The sequence below is a fragment of the Protopterus annectens genome, chromosome 12.part0 (assembly GCF_019279795.1).
Source record: "Protopterus annectens isolate FY-2018-M chromosome 12.part0, PAN1.0, whole genome shotgun sequence".
NCBI classification, from domain to species: Eukaryota; Metazoa; Chordata; order Ceratodontiformes; family Protopteridae; genus Protopterus; species Protopterus annectens.
The window spans coordinates 829,032,065-829,045,223 of NC_056746.1; the positions used below are offsets into that span (position 1 = coordinate 829,032,065).

The following is a 13,159-nucleotide window of genomic DNA, read 5'->3' on the forward strand; positions in this document are numbered from 1 at the left end:
AGACCTTGGGACACAGGTGGACAGTAGTCTCTCCTTTGATAATCACATCGCCACAGTGGTCAGGAAATCCTTCTACGTGGCTCATCTCATCACAAAAGGATTCTCATCCAAAAAAAAAGAGGTCATTCTTCCCCTCTACTCATCACTCATTAGACCCATTATAGAGTGGAACGCCCCTTTTGGTATGTACCTCACAAGACCTCTTCAACAACTGGAAAGACCACAGAAATACCTCACAAAGAGGATTGCTGACCTCAAACAAATGCCCTACGCAGACCGTCTCAAATAACTATAGCTTTACTCCATCGCATATCGCCTTCTCAGTGGCGATCTCTGCCTAACATACAAAGCTATGTCAAACCCAGAGCTGTTGGACATGCTTCACTTAAAGAAATCCCAATCCCTCCGAGCTACTCGCTCTAGGGACCTAAACCTTGTCACCACAGTAAACAGAACCTGCTGGAGGGATTGATTCCTGTCCCAGAAACTTCCCATACTCTGGAACAGACTACCTATCTATGTCAAACAGAGCTCCTCATTAGCACTCTTCAAGAAAAATCTTGATTGGATGGGAAATGGGAAATTCACCCCAGGGATCACTTCTGTGGCTCAGCTCAACAGGGGCACAGGAAAATAAGATTATTGGGTGGCGAAAGCCAGGGTACATTTTTTGGTTAGGCTTATATAGGCCCTAGGGCCAATAGCCTAGTACCTACCTATGAACCTATAACCAAAAAAATTTGCTCCATTGCACACTGAAAAACTTCACTGGTGGAATTTATTCCAAAAGGCATTCTGAGAAATCTGTATCTACCAAATGGAGTACTGAATGTAGTCACTAGTAAAGATATGTGATCAAGCATTACTTGCCAAAATGAACTCTTTGCATCCAAGACAGAAAAAACAGTGGGACTAGGCATGAAGGTGGCAACCTCTGAGACTGTACGCATAGAGTGATGAGGTCTCTTTAATGCCTTGTTCAAGTCTCTTGAGATAATGCATATTCTGAATTCATCTGAGCTTTTCTTATGAGCAACTACCATGGAAGATGCCCACTCAGTTGGTTCTGTGACTCGACAAATCACACCTTGCTGCACCAGTTTAACTGGACCTTGACTTTATCCTGCATAGCTATCGGAACTCTACTCACTGGTTTGACCTCTGGGCCTACTTTCATGGAGTACACAACTGGAAGTTTGCCTAGCTTGTCATTGAAAACATCAGATTACTCTGAGAAAATAGCATCAGTAAAGCTGGAACTGGGACATGTGCTTATTTGATGATCTTTGATAAAAGAAAGCAGTTTCATTCTCAAACTGTCTCTGAGACCTAATAATGACTGCACTAGTCTTCTGACTACATAGAATTGCAGGTTGTAACTGTTCCCAGATGAATATCATGAAAGCACTACTGAGCCTTCGGTTTGAGTCTCTTCGCTTCCATAAGCAACAAGCTTCACACAGTTAGCCAAATTAAGTTGTTCACTAGCTCTTACTCTACCAAATGTTTCTGCTGACATAACATTACACTTTGAACCAGTGTCTAACTGGGACATGTGCTTATTTGATGATCTTCTTTGATAAAAGAAAGCAGTTTCATTCTCAAACTGTCTCTGAGACCTAATAATGACTGCACTAGTCTTCTGACTACATAGAATTGCAGGTTGTAACTGTTCCCAGATGAATATCATGAAAGCACTACTGAGCCTTCGGTTTGAGTCTCTTCGCCTCCATAAGCAACAAGCTTCACACAGTTAGCCAAATTAAGTTGTTCACTAGCTCTTACTCTACCAAATGTTTCTGCTGACATAACATTACACTTTGAACCAGTGTCTACTTTGAGCTCTGTGGTTTTACCATTGATCAGGACAGTACAAAACACTTCGTTCTTTGCCACCAAATCTACTCCATTAACCTTTTCACTGACCACTGATGCACCATCTACACAGAAAGTAGGGTTACAGCTTTCTACAAGATCAACTTGCTTTTTTGAGTGACCTTTTTTAATAACTGAATGAGGCTTGCTTGATTTACAAAACTTTTGAAAGCGGTTCAATTTTTTACACTTGTGCCATTGCTGACCAAATGCTAAGCACTTCTTTTTTTTAGACTCATGATTGACACCACAATTACGACAGTTGGCATTAAGACTTGACTTGAATTTTGCTGACTCACCCTTATACTGCATTGAGCATGTCTGTTTTACTGAGCTAGTCTTAGAACTTGCTGGAAAGTTAAGGGTCCTCCTTGGAAAACCTGCAGGGGCTACAGCTGCCGTGTGCTTTGGCCTGTTTCTGCTAGCCACATGCTGCATGCTGTCTATGTTTAATCTAGAGGCTGCTGAAACTATGCTCATATCACTTGCAAGCATACTCGTGTGCCTTTCTGTGAACTCATGGATTTGACAAATCTCTATAGCTTTACTGAGCATGAAATCATTGTCACAAAGCAAAATCTTTCTCACTGCAGCATTATTAACACCACAAACAAGCCTGTCCTTTATCAGCTTGTCTTTCAAATAATCAAATCTGCCGTTTTAGCTTTATTTCTCAAGTCAATGATATAAGCTGCTAATGTTTCTCCTGGCTTTTGGTCTCTTGTCTAAAATAGGTGCCTCTTTAATGGAATATTTGTCTGGGGGTTACACATTTCTGTAAATTTACGTTTCAAGCATTCAGGGTCCTCTCTTGATTCAGCTGGTACAACAATATAGCAGTTTTCCTCCCTCTCCTGCATATACTGCTGGTGCATAGATAAATGAACGCTATCTTTCAATGGCTTCTGACCCTGCTAAGTTAAGCAAAATGAATGCCCTCGTATGTGCACCTTTGTCAGAAAAAGCTGCTTGTATGAAAATGTCGTATTCCTGCTCAAATACTCTCCAATTCTCTGCAATATTAGGATCAAACACAAGTGGACTGGGACTGTGAAATGCCTTTGACATAGCAGTGCACAGTAGTGAAGGTGCTTGAACTTATGTACAAATATACACATGCATACAAATGCCAGAAATTTATGCCTGTGCTTGTAACTATACCCATAGCACAACAGACTCTTTGAAGCAACTGCATTTTGTTAAATAAGTCTCAATAGCACAAGAACACTTTAAAATCAGTGTACTTTGTGAAACTACCCTTTATCAGTGTAAGAAACACTTTGAAATGACTGTACTTTGTGAATGAACTGTACACAGCACAAGAAACTCAGAGTAAGAAACACTTCGAAATGAATGCACTTTGCAAATTAACTGTATACAGCACATGAAACTTTTCAAAATGGCTGTACTTTGCAAAATAACTCTGTACAGTGTAAAAAACACTTTGAAATGGTGATACTATGTGAATAAATGTGCACAGCACTAGAAACTTTTTGAAATGGCTGTACTTTGACTGCACTTTGCAAAATAACTGTACTTTGCACACAGTAAACTCTGAAATAATTGCACTATAATAAAGCACACACTCTGTAAACACTTTGCACAGTCTGAGTTACTTCGAACAGTCTAGTCATACTTTGAATGGTTTCGGTCAATTCGAAATAGTAGCTCATGCCAAAATACAGTTGTTTACTAAAAAACATGAAGTCGTCTTCCTTTTCTAAGCATATTTTGCCCTTTTATTGTACTCGTTAGGCTGGTTTGACCTCTTATCATGCTCATTATACTTTTCTTGTGCTTATTTTACTTTAAACATGCTTGTTATACAAATTGGAGGTAACTCTAAACCCCATATAAGTATTTCTGATAATTTTATCAAATATCATGGTTTTAAACATGCTTGTTATGCAAATTGGAGGTAACTCTGAACCCCATATAAGTATTTCTGATAATTTTATCAAATATCATGGTTTTGAACACTGTGGTGGTGGTGCTGCGGTAGCATTGTCACCTCACAGTAAGACGTTGTCCTGTTCGATTCTTAGCTAGAGTGTCTTCTGTGTGGAGACATGCATGAATGGGCATACCCAGGAGTGGCCCTAGGTCAACTGGTGCCCTAGGCAAAAGGGCTCCACAGCACCCCCCACAACACCACCCAGTGCCCTCATCCTGGTCTACCTACATCAAATAAATACTGGAAAAGTGCCCATGCTAGAGTGGTGCCCTAGGCGGTTGCCTAGTTGGCCTATGCCTAAGGCCGGCTATGGGCGTATCTTCGTTGAAGGTTGTGCATCAGGGCTGGCAACTCAACACGTAAAAATCTACTGCCAATCATTAGTGGACCGGAGTTCCGCTGTGGCGACCCCTAACCGGGAAAAGCCGAAAGACACAACAACATCATGCTTTTGAACACTTCGTTTAATTAACAATGCGTTTTGTACCTTTCATTTGATTAATAATATGTTTTGTGCTACTCATTTGATTAATAATGTGTTTTGAGCTTTACAAATGTTGTGTATCATTTTTTTTGCAACATATATCATCTGTGCAAGTTTTAGTTATCTGAAATTTGTTTCTGGCCTTTTTTAATCGTTTGAGCACTATATCACCCAACCTGCTCAATATAATTTCACTGTCAACTCTGCACCTCATGGCTTGAAGAAACTGTACTCTCAATCCCTGTTCTGACACCATGTCACTTGTCTGGTCAGCAAAAAACAGACAAACAGTTGTGGGTTCGTTCAATCAGCTTTATTATATACAAGCACATCAGGATTAAAGCTTAGTAACTTAAACTTAAATAAACTTATAAACAGACTGACTACTGTACTCATACATGTTAACACGCTGGCTGTTCTCTCAAAATGGCACTGCTGCCGCTTAGTAACTTAAACTTAAATAAACTTATAAACAGACTGACTACTGTACTCATACATGTTAACACGCTGGCTGTTCTCTCAAAATGGCACTGCTGCCCGCATGTGCTCACTATTTATATGCATGTGCCTACACTAGGAAATGCTTCTTAAAGTTACAACACATGCTCTAGTCTACATCCACTAAACCTGGGGAATACATCGGCTGGGGTTGGTTCACATCTCTTCTATTTTCCATGTTTTTGCTCTGCATATTTTTTTTTCTTGGGTATCCTTGAGTCTAGATTTTCCCCAAGGTATAGGCAGAATGTTGGGAATTTGATTTAACATGCTGAATCTCAAATATGCATATCAGGACTGCCGAGGAAGAGGGTAAGAAAGATCCAAAGATGACCTGGAATTCATCACCTTTTTACCAAACATGGAGATAAACAAGATAAAACTGATGACAGCCCAACAGAGGGGGAAGAGTGGTCAGCTCTAAAAGTATAATTGAAAGTTCCTTTATGGCCAGAGTATTTGTTAAAAGTGTGTCCCAGTGTTTTTCCACCTCAGTACCAGGAGATTTGCATCTACCCCTGTCTGGATACTTGCTTGATTCAATCATCAACCCTAAAAAATGGGAAACTGGCTCTGCATCATATGATTCACTTCCTGATCAACCATGGGGTTTCACTGGATTTGATAACATCTAACCTTAAACTAGCAGCCTCAAAAATATTCCAAAGAGCCATATTGGACACAAAAGAATGCAAGGCATTCCTGACTCAGGAGAGTTACACTTGGGACTGGTCTTTGCCTACATGTCCAAAAAGGAGTATGTGGCAGCCTGAACATTTCTGAAGATAATGGAGTGCATGATAGCTTGTATACTGATGGTGACAGTGACCAGAATGCATGTAAGAAAGATAAAGTGGTACCTCAAAAATCTCTGGGAATAGCACTATCACACTTTGGGGAAGTTAGACACTTAATACAGTTGATAAAGAGGAAATTAAGCTGGTGGCACATCGGGTGGTAGTCAACATGGGGTTTTTCCTTTGTGACTCCAGACTGTATTCAGACCTTGACAGTGAAGGTTTATGATCAGACTTTGGAGGTGCATACTGCCCATGTAAAAGTATAAGACAGGTGAAAGATCTAAATAATGATCAACAAACACATCAGTGTAAAGGAAATAATGGCTCTGATTTTGGCCCTCCAGGATTCAACAGGCAATGCTACTGTTACATGGTGTATAAACATTCAGAGTGCACCATGGCAGTAGTGGCTTGGGAACTGGCCTGTCAGGAAGGCCTGCTTTTTCTGGCCATGTTTATCCCATCAGTCCAGAACTCCTTGAAATGCAGACTCAGTACAGCCTCTTCCAGACTCTTGAATGGAGATGATGATCAAATTTTGCAAGCCTAGAAGCACCTCCAGAGATAGGGCTGACTGCATCACAGGAGACTCATTAGCTGGAGAATTTCTGTGCCAGATTCCTAAAGAAGGGAGTCTGTGCTGAACTTATTTTCCTTTTTCTTGACAGCAGACTCCTTTATGATTCCCATCCTTTCTCCCTCCCTTGAAGGGTACTCTAAAATGTAAGAAAAGAAAAAAAAAAACAAATCTCATTCTGAGAACATCTCTATGGCTAAGTCAGCTGTGGCTCTCTGAAATAATTTGAATGATCTTCAAAAATTAAATTAAATTAAGCTACTTGTTCACATTTACCTCACATGTACACTTCTTCAACCAATACTTGAAGTACTGGACATTAAAGAACATCAAGTTTTCCTCTATTGCCATCTCTTAGCACTCAGTGACCTTAGGCAGCGTGAGAACTCTCTTAGGTTTACTGTAAACGAGCTCCTGTTTACCACAAAGATGCCAGTATTTAACAAATTGAGAGGCATCCCTCTCAGCTAAAACTATACACAGTGAGTGTTATACACTAACAAATAATGAGGAAACTTCTCTGTATGGAAGATGTACGATTTCCTAGAGTTCAGGCACTGAATAAGACCACACCGTGAATATCTAAACTAATATCAGCTGGTACAAATATTTTCTTCAAAATTTTCCAAAGTATAAATCCACTAATGAAAGTACAGAAGCACAAGCTGGTTCAAGTTGAATCTTTTTTATTAAAAACACACAAACAAGACATCCATATAGAAGTTGAAAAAAACAGAATAAAGTGTAGAAATTCACCATTCCATTTAAATACCTGTCTAAAAGCATAGCAGTGGCTTACTAGGGTAGCTCTGTCATAAAAAAGATAATTAGCATGTTTAAATGTTAAATACCCCTTCGCCCCATAAACCAGTGTAATATTCAACACAGTGCTGCCCTACTTCAAGCTCTGCGAACCCCATATATATGCTAAACTAAACTAAACTAAACTAAACTAAAAGTTAAACTAAAAATTACACATAATAATTGCTAAAAGTTCCTGAAAGCATTTCATTGTAGTACCAAAAAAGAAAAAGTTAACATAAATCTTCAAAATTCCATAGGAATCTTTTCTACCAACATTCAGAAACATTTTTAACATAGATCACTTTTGTCTGTAAGAACTTCTTCAGGTTTGTGTGTCAAGTGGGAAAAGCAAATAAAAATTAAAAATTAAAAAATAATACATAATACTACATTTTGTTAGGCTAAAAACAATATATATTGTTTAAGAAAATGTAGTACAAAAAACAACTCCTAAATAAAAAAAAAATTCTAAATAAAAACCTACCACACTCTTGAGAATATCTATATGTACATAAGTCTATTCATCTCAAAATCTGTTAAAGAATTTTAAAATAAAATACACTTAGAAACCTGTACTCAGAAACCGTCACTCAACATATGCTCATAGCAGTGATATTTGCTCAGGTCTTCAAATCAGAAAAAATGTGTAAACAGAACCCTGTTTAAATTTTGTGAATGTTATAATATTGGAGCCAATATAAACATGTAGTATATCTGCCTCCAATACTCAAAATGTGTCTAGTTACGCTCAAACACTGTGCATTAAAAATAACCTAAAATTTCTAAACTGTCATGAAAATGATGCATGTGCTATATGGAATATAGCGCTGCTGTTTGTTAAACCCCAAAAAATTGTTGATAATTGCAAATAAATAAATAGAGTTCAAATAAATAAATAAAGTTGACACCTTCAATCTTGTAAACAATGGGGTAACTATGTTAGTTCTAGTATACTTTTCAGTGAGCAATAATAGTTTAGTCCAGTCTTTCTAAAAGAGTTCAGCCTTATTTGCCACATAAGTTCTTATTTTTCTATATTTGGGTGTCTCCTTCAAGTTCAGTGAGGTCTTTGTGATCAAGTATTTATTTGAAATTTAAACCCAGAGTGTCTTCTGTGGAGTTGAAAGTGTCTGGTAAGAACATTGTTTCTACACTTAGGCCAGATCTCGGCCAGATGACTCAAAATCCTTCATTTCACATGAAACTGCACTCGGTGGAAGCAGTCCTTACCTTAGAAGATGCTGACATCTGTGCAGTCACAGCGACCTGACTCAGGACTGTGGAGAGCAGCCCAGCCATACAGTGTTATACCTACTACCACACTTTCAAACCACGAATGGAAGGTGTGAAAACTAAAGAAGATAAATACACCTCCAGACTGGTTAAACAGTATGATTCCCTGGAGACACTTCAGGTGCAATTAACTGTTGGTAGGAAACCTAGTCAAGTCATTGCCAACTACAGGACCATGCCATGAATCAAGACATCTATCCTGCCTACTTGGATCTACTGGAATCCATCAAGATACAGCCAAACTCCATGGTTCTGGGTGATTTTAATTGCCCATTCATTGACTCGGTAAATTACTCATGCTTAAACTCACTTGCCCAAAGGTTCCTCAAGTTCATTAACTCCAATGCCCTGGACCAGGTAGTGAATACCCCAACTAGGGGCACCAACATCGTTACCTGGTATTTAACAATATGGGGGACTGCTGCAGCACCCCTACTGTGAGGTCTTCCCTTGTCAGATCTGCCCACAAATGAGTGTCATTTGAAGTAACTATCAAACCAGACCCCCAGCAGCAGCTAAACTAAAAAACATCTCCAACAGAGATTATATCCTTCTAAGGGATGGTATAAATAGCTTCACTGCACCTCCCCCCTCAGATGGAACTGGCAACTATGCTGAGTCCTACACAACCCTTTTTACAAACACCTGTATAACTGGATTGATGCGCCCATACCTGATAGGACCTAAACAAGATCTTCAAGGAAGAGCAAACCTGCCTGGTGGGCAACTGCCATTAACAGGCTTTACAATAATAAGAAGTAATTGTTGTCCAAAAGTAAGAGGGAGCGTGACCTAAACTGGAAATGCTCCCTCCTCAGCTTAAACAAGCAAATAAGACTTCTTGTGAAGTCCTGTAAAGCAAACTACCAATCCAAATTAGAGTCTTCAACTAAGGACAACCATAAGGCATTCTTTAGTTACATCCATAGCCTAAAAGGTAAGACCCAGATTTGCACTGAACTGGTATTTAATGATACCACATACAATGAGCCTATGGACATAAACTGTTATCCAACAGGTTCTGTGAAAACTTTATTCCCCAGTCCCCACCACACATACCCCATGATATTCCTTCCACCTGCCCCACTTTGTATCTGTAGAGAACAGGTCATAAATGCTTTCTCCAAGGCCAAAAACACAGCATCTATGGGACCTGATAACATCCCAGGCTACATCCTACATGGGCTCCAACAAGAATTAGCAACACCATTGTGTACTTTTTTCAATCATAGTCTAAATACCGGCTTCATCCCAGCTGAATGAAAAACAGTCACTGTTATCCCCTTGCACACATTTGGTGCTTCCACTGACCCTGGGAACTATTAACCTGACTAGCCTTATCTGCAAGGCCATGGAGTGAACCATCATGGACCTTATCAACAAAAATACAGGTACTCTCCAAACACTTGACCCTACTCAGTTTGGATTTGTTAAAGGGAGATCATGCCTGTTAAACCTGGTGGATTTCTTTGAGACAGTCACTAGAGCCCTGGACGAGGGGAAAATGTGCATGCAGCCTACCTGGACATGGCCAAGGATTTTGACATTATTCCCCACTCAGGCATTATTGACCAACTCAACCAGTTAGGTATCGACCCTTATATCATTAGGTGGGTCACTAACTGGCTCACCGATAGAACCCATACAGTCAAAATAGGGGAATCCACCTCCAATAGCAGACCTGTAACTAGTGGTGTTCTACAGGGATCAGTCCTGGGACCGCTACTGTTTGGAATCTATTTTGCCAAAGTACAAGCAAAAACTTAAGGTCTGTGGCTAACAAAGTTTGCTGATGACTGCAAACTGGGAGCAGTCACAGAATCCCCAAATGATGTCAACATCCTACAAGAGGGTCTTATGCAAACAAATGATTGGTGCCAAAGTCACGGCCTTAAACTCAATGCAAAAAAATGTATTATCATTCCTTTTGGTAAGAGCGATGCTCCGGCTAACTACCACATCAATAGAAACACCTTATGCATGCACTCAGTGATGAGAGACTTGGATACACAGGTTGACAGTAAGCTTACCTTTGATCACCATGTCTGCACAATTGTAAGAAGGGCATTCTATGTTGCTCATCTCGTAAGTAAGGGCATTGCCTCCAGAAAAAAAATGAAAGTTATAACCTCCCTATATTATTCCCTCATAAGGCCAATAATTGAGTACAACATCCCTTTTGCATGCACTTGCAGCAATTGGAGAGGCCACAAAAGTTCCTCATAAGGAGAATTGAAGGTCTTCAGCATCTATCCGATATGAACAGTTACTTATATTCCATTTCATACAGACTACTCAAGTGGAAATTTCTGCCTTGCATATAAAGCAATCTCTGACTCTGTTTTATTCGAAATGCTGCATATCTATAAGTCCAGTTACTCAAGGGTCACTCACTCTAAAGACCTTAACCTGGTATGTGACACATTAACAGAATCTGCTTGAGGACCAGATTTGTCTCTCAGAGGTTACCACACCTGTGGAACAGACTCCCAATTCATGTCAAGCAGAATATCTCTTTGGCCCTCTTCAAGTACAATCTGGACAATTGGATGGGTAACTGTAAGTTCACCCCAGGGCTTCCACCTGTGTCTCTCTTGGACAGAGGCAATTGGTGCTGATCATGGAAACCAGGGCAGACCTTGACTAGGCTTGTAAGGGCCCTAGGGTCATTAGTCTACTAACTTCATATGATCCTATGATCAATTTATTGATAGTCTTTCCCACATAAAATGCATCACTTCTATTGCATCTAGTGCTGCAAACAACTTGTGGAGAGTGCAGTCTCCACCTGCATTAGTCTTAATACGTTTCTTGAAATATGGGCAGCAAAAAAATCTTCCTCTTGAATGTAGATGCAAAATGAATAATTTGTTTCACATTTTGTCATGTTCCTTTCCTTTGCTTTAGGTTATCTTTCTACAAAGCCTCTAATATTTCTAGCCTTCATATACACAAAACTCATGGCTTCACACAAAATGTCTACAAGATAAAGGCTTTCTGTTATTATGGCCCAGTTCTCCCTGATATTATTTTTACAGTGAAAATCTATAGTATATATCAGTGTGCAGCTGCCTTTTGATTTATTGTCCACAGATTTTTGAAAAATTCTTCCAATGGGTCATTTTAGTATGGGTGCCTTAGTATTTTTAAACCCGATGATTGGTTTGAAAATGTTTCTTAACATTAGGTTCTTGTACTAGCTTTGTAGAAGGAAAACCTAAACCACAGGAAAGGGACACAAAAAATGTAAAACAAGTTGTTCATTTTGCACCTACATTCATGAGGGAGATTTTTTACTGCCCATATTTAAAGAAACTTATTAAGACTAATGCAGGTGGAGGCTGCAACTCTACACAAGATGTTTACAGGGCTAATTGCAATGGATTTGATGCATTTTATGTGAGAAAAACTATAAGTAAACTGAAATGAAGGATTTTGGGTCATCTATCCAAGGTCTGGTCTAAATGTAGAAACAATGCCCTGGCCAGACACCTTCAACTCCACAGAAGACACTCTGGGTTTAAATTTCAAATTCTTGATCATATAGACCTCACTGAACTTGAAGATGGCATCCCAAAATGCTTTAGAAAAACAAGAACTTATATGTGGCAACTAAGAGTGAATTCTTTTAGAAAGCCTGGACTAAACTATTATTGCTCACTGAAAAGTATACTAGAACTAGAAAGTTGCCCTATTGTTTACAAGACTGAAGGTGTGAACTTTATTTATTTCAACTCTATTTATTTATTTGCAATTATTAACAATTGTTTTGTTGGTTTAACAAACAGCAGAGCTAAATTCCATATAGCACAAGCATGATGTTTGTGACAGTTTAGTCTTTTTGGGTTGTAACTTTTTAATGCACAATGTTAGAGCTTAAATAGACACATTTTGAGTATTAGGGGCCAGATATACTACATGTTTACTTTGGCTCCAATATTATAACATTCATAAATTGTCAACTGGATCCTGTTTACACATCTTTTCTAGGGTTTGCAGACCTGAGCAAATATCACTGCTGTGAGCAGGCGTGATGGTTTCGGAGCATAAATTTCTGAGTGAATTTTACTTATTTATTTTTTTATTTTATTTTATTTTGCATTTGTTTACTGGGAAGGTGCACTTGGCCAAAAAGTTTCCATTTTCAGTGCAGGCAAGGGAGAAAAACTCTTCAGTGATTTATTCAATGCATTTGAATAACAACTCAACTGGCTACAACAACAAGTTTCATAGTACACATTTTAAACAAAGTTTTAAACAGTACTACATTTTTTTTTGTTACAGTAAGAAGGCACTGCAACTGTACATAAATCTGTCTGCTGACAGTACATGTAAACATAGATTAGCATCTAGGGATAAAGTGATGTTTTTGAAGGTAGTAAAGGATGGAGGTAGGAAAGATGGGAGTAGTAGCTGGACAGAGAAAAAGTCAGGTTATAGGTTGTGAGGAACTAGCACATGAGCATAGCCACTGGAAGGAAAGATGTTGTCTCAAAGATTTTTTTGAAGAAAGAAGTATTACTAATGGATCTGAGTGAAGATGGGAGAGACTTCCATAGAAGTGGAAAAGGAGTGGAGCATTTGACAAGTGGAGGTTAGGTTTTCTTTTTACTTGCAAGACCATTTGATTTTCAGAGCAAAGAGGTGTGGGCAGTTGTTAGTTGTATTATGTAAGATGGTGAGGAAGTTCCAGCCAGTTTAGTAGTCGAAGAGAGGTGCAGTGGTGAGATAAGTGTCATCCATTAGTGACAAACTTAGTAATTTTGTTATAACACGAGTCTAGTTTGGATTTAAGATTGGCCTGTATGTTGGTAAAGAGAGGAGCGCCATAAAGAAGAGTTGGGAGGAGGAAGGAGGAGGCAAAGGATAGTTTT

At 39.0% G+C, this 13,159-nt stretch overlaps 1 protein-coding gene across 1 annotated transcript in view; it reads left to right on the forward strand.

Annotated features, from left to right (window-relative positions):
- CDH26 (cadherin 26) overlaps positions 1 to 13,159 on the forward strand; it is a 2,018,873-nt gene that overhangs the window by 439,917 nt on the left and 1,565,797 nt on the right. The window lies entirely within an intron of this gene.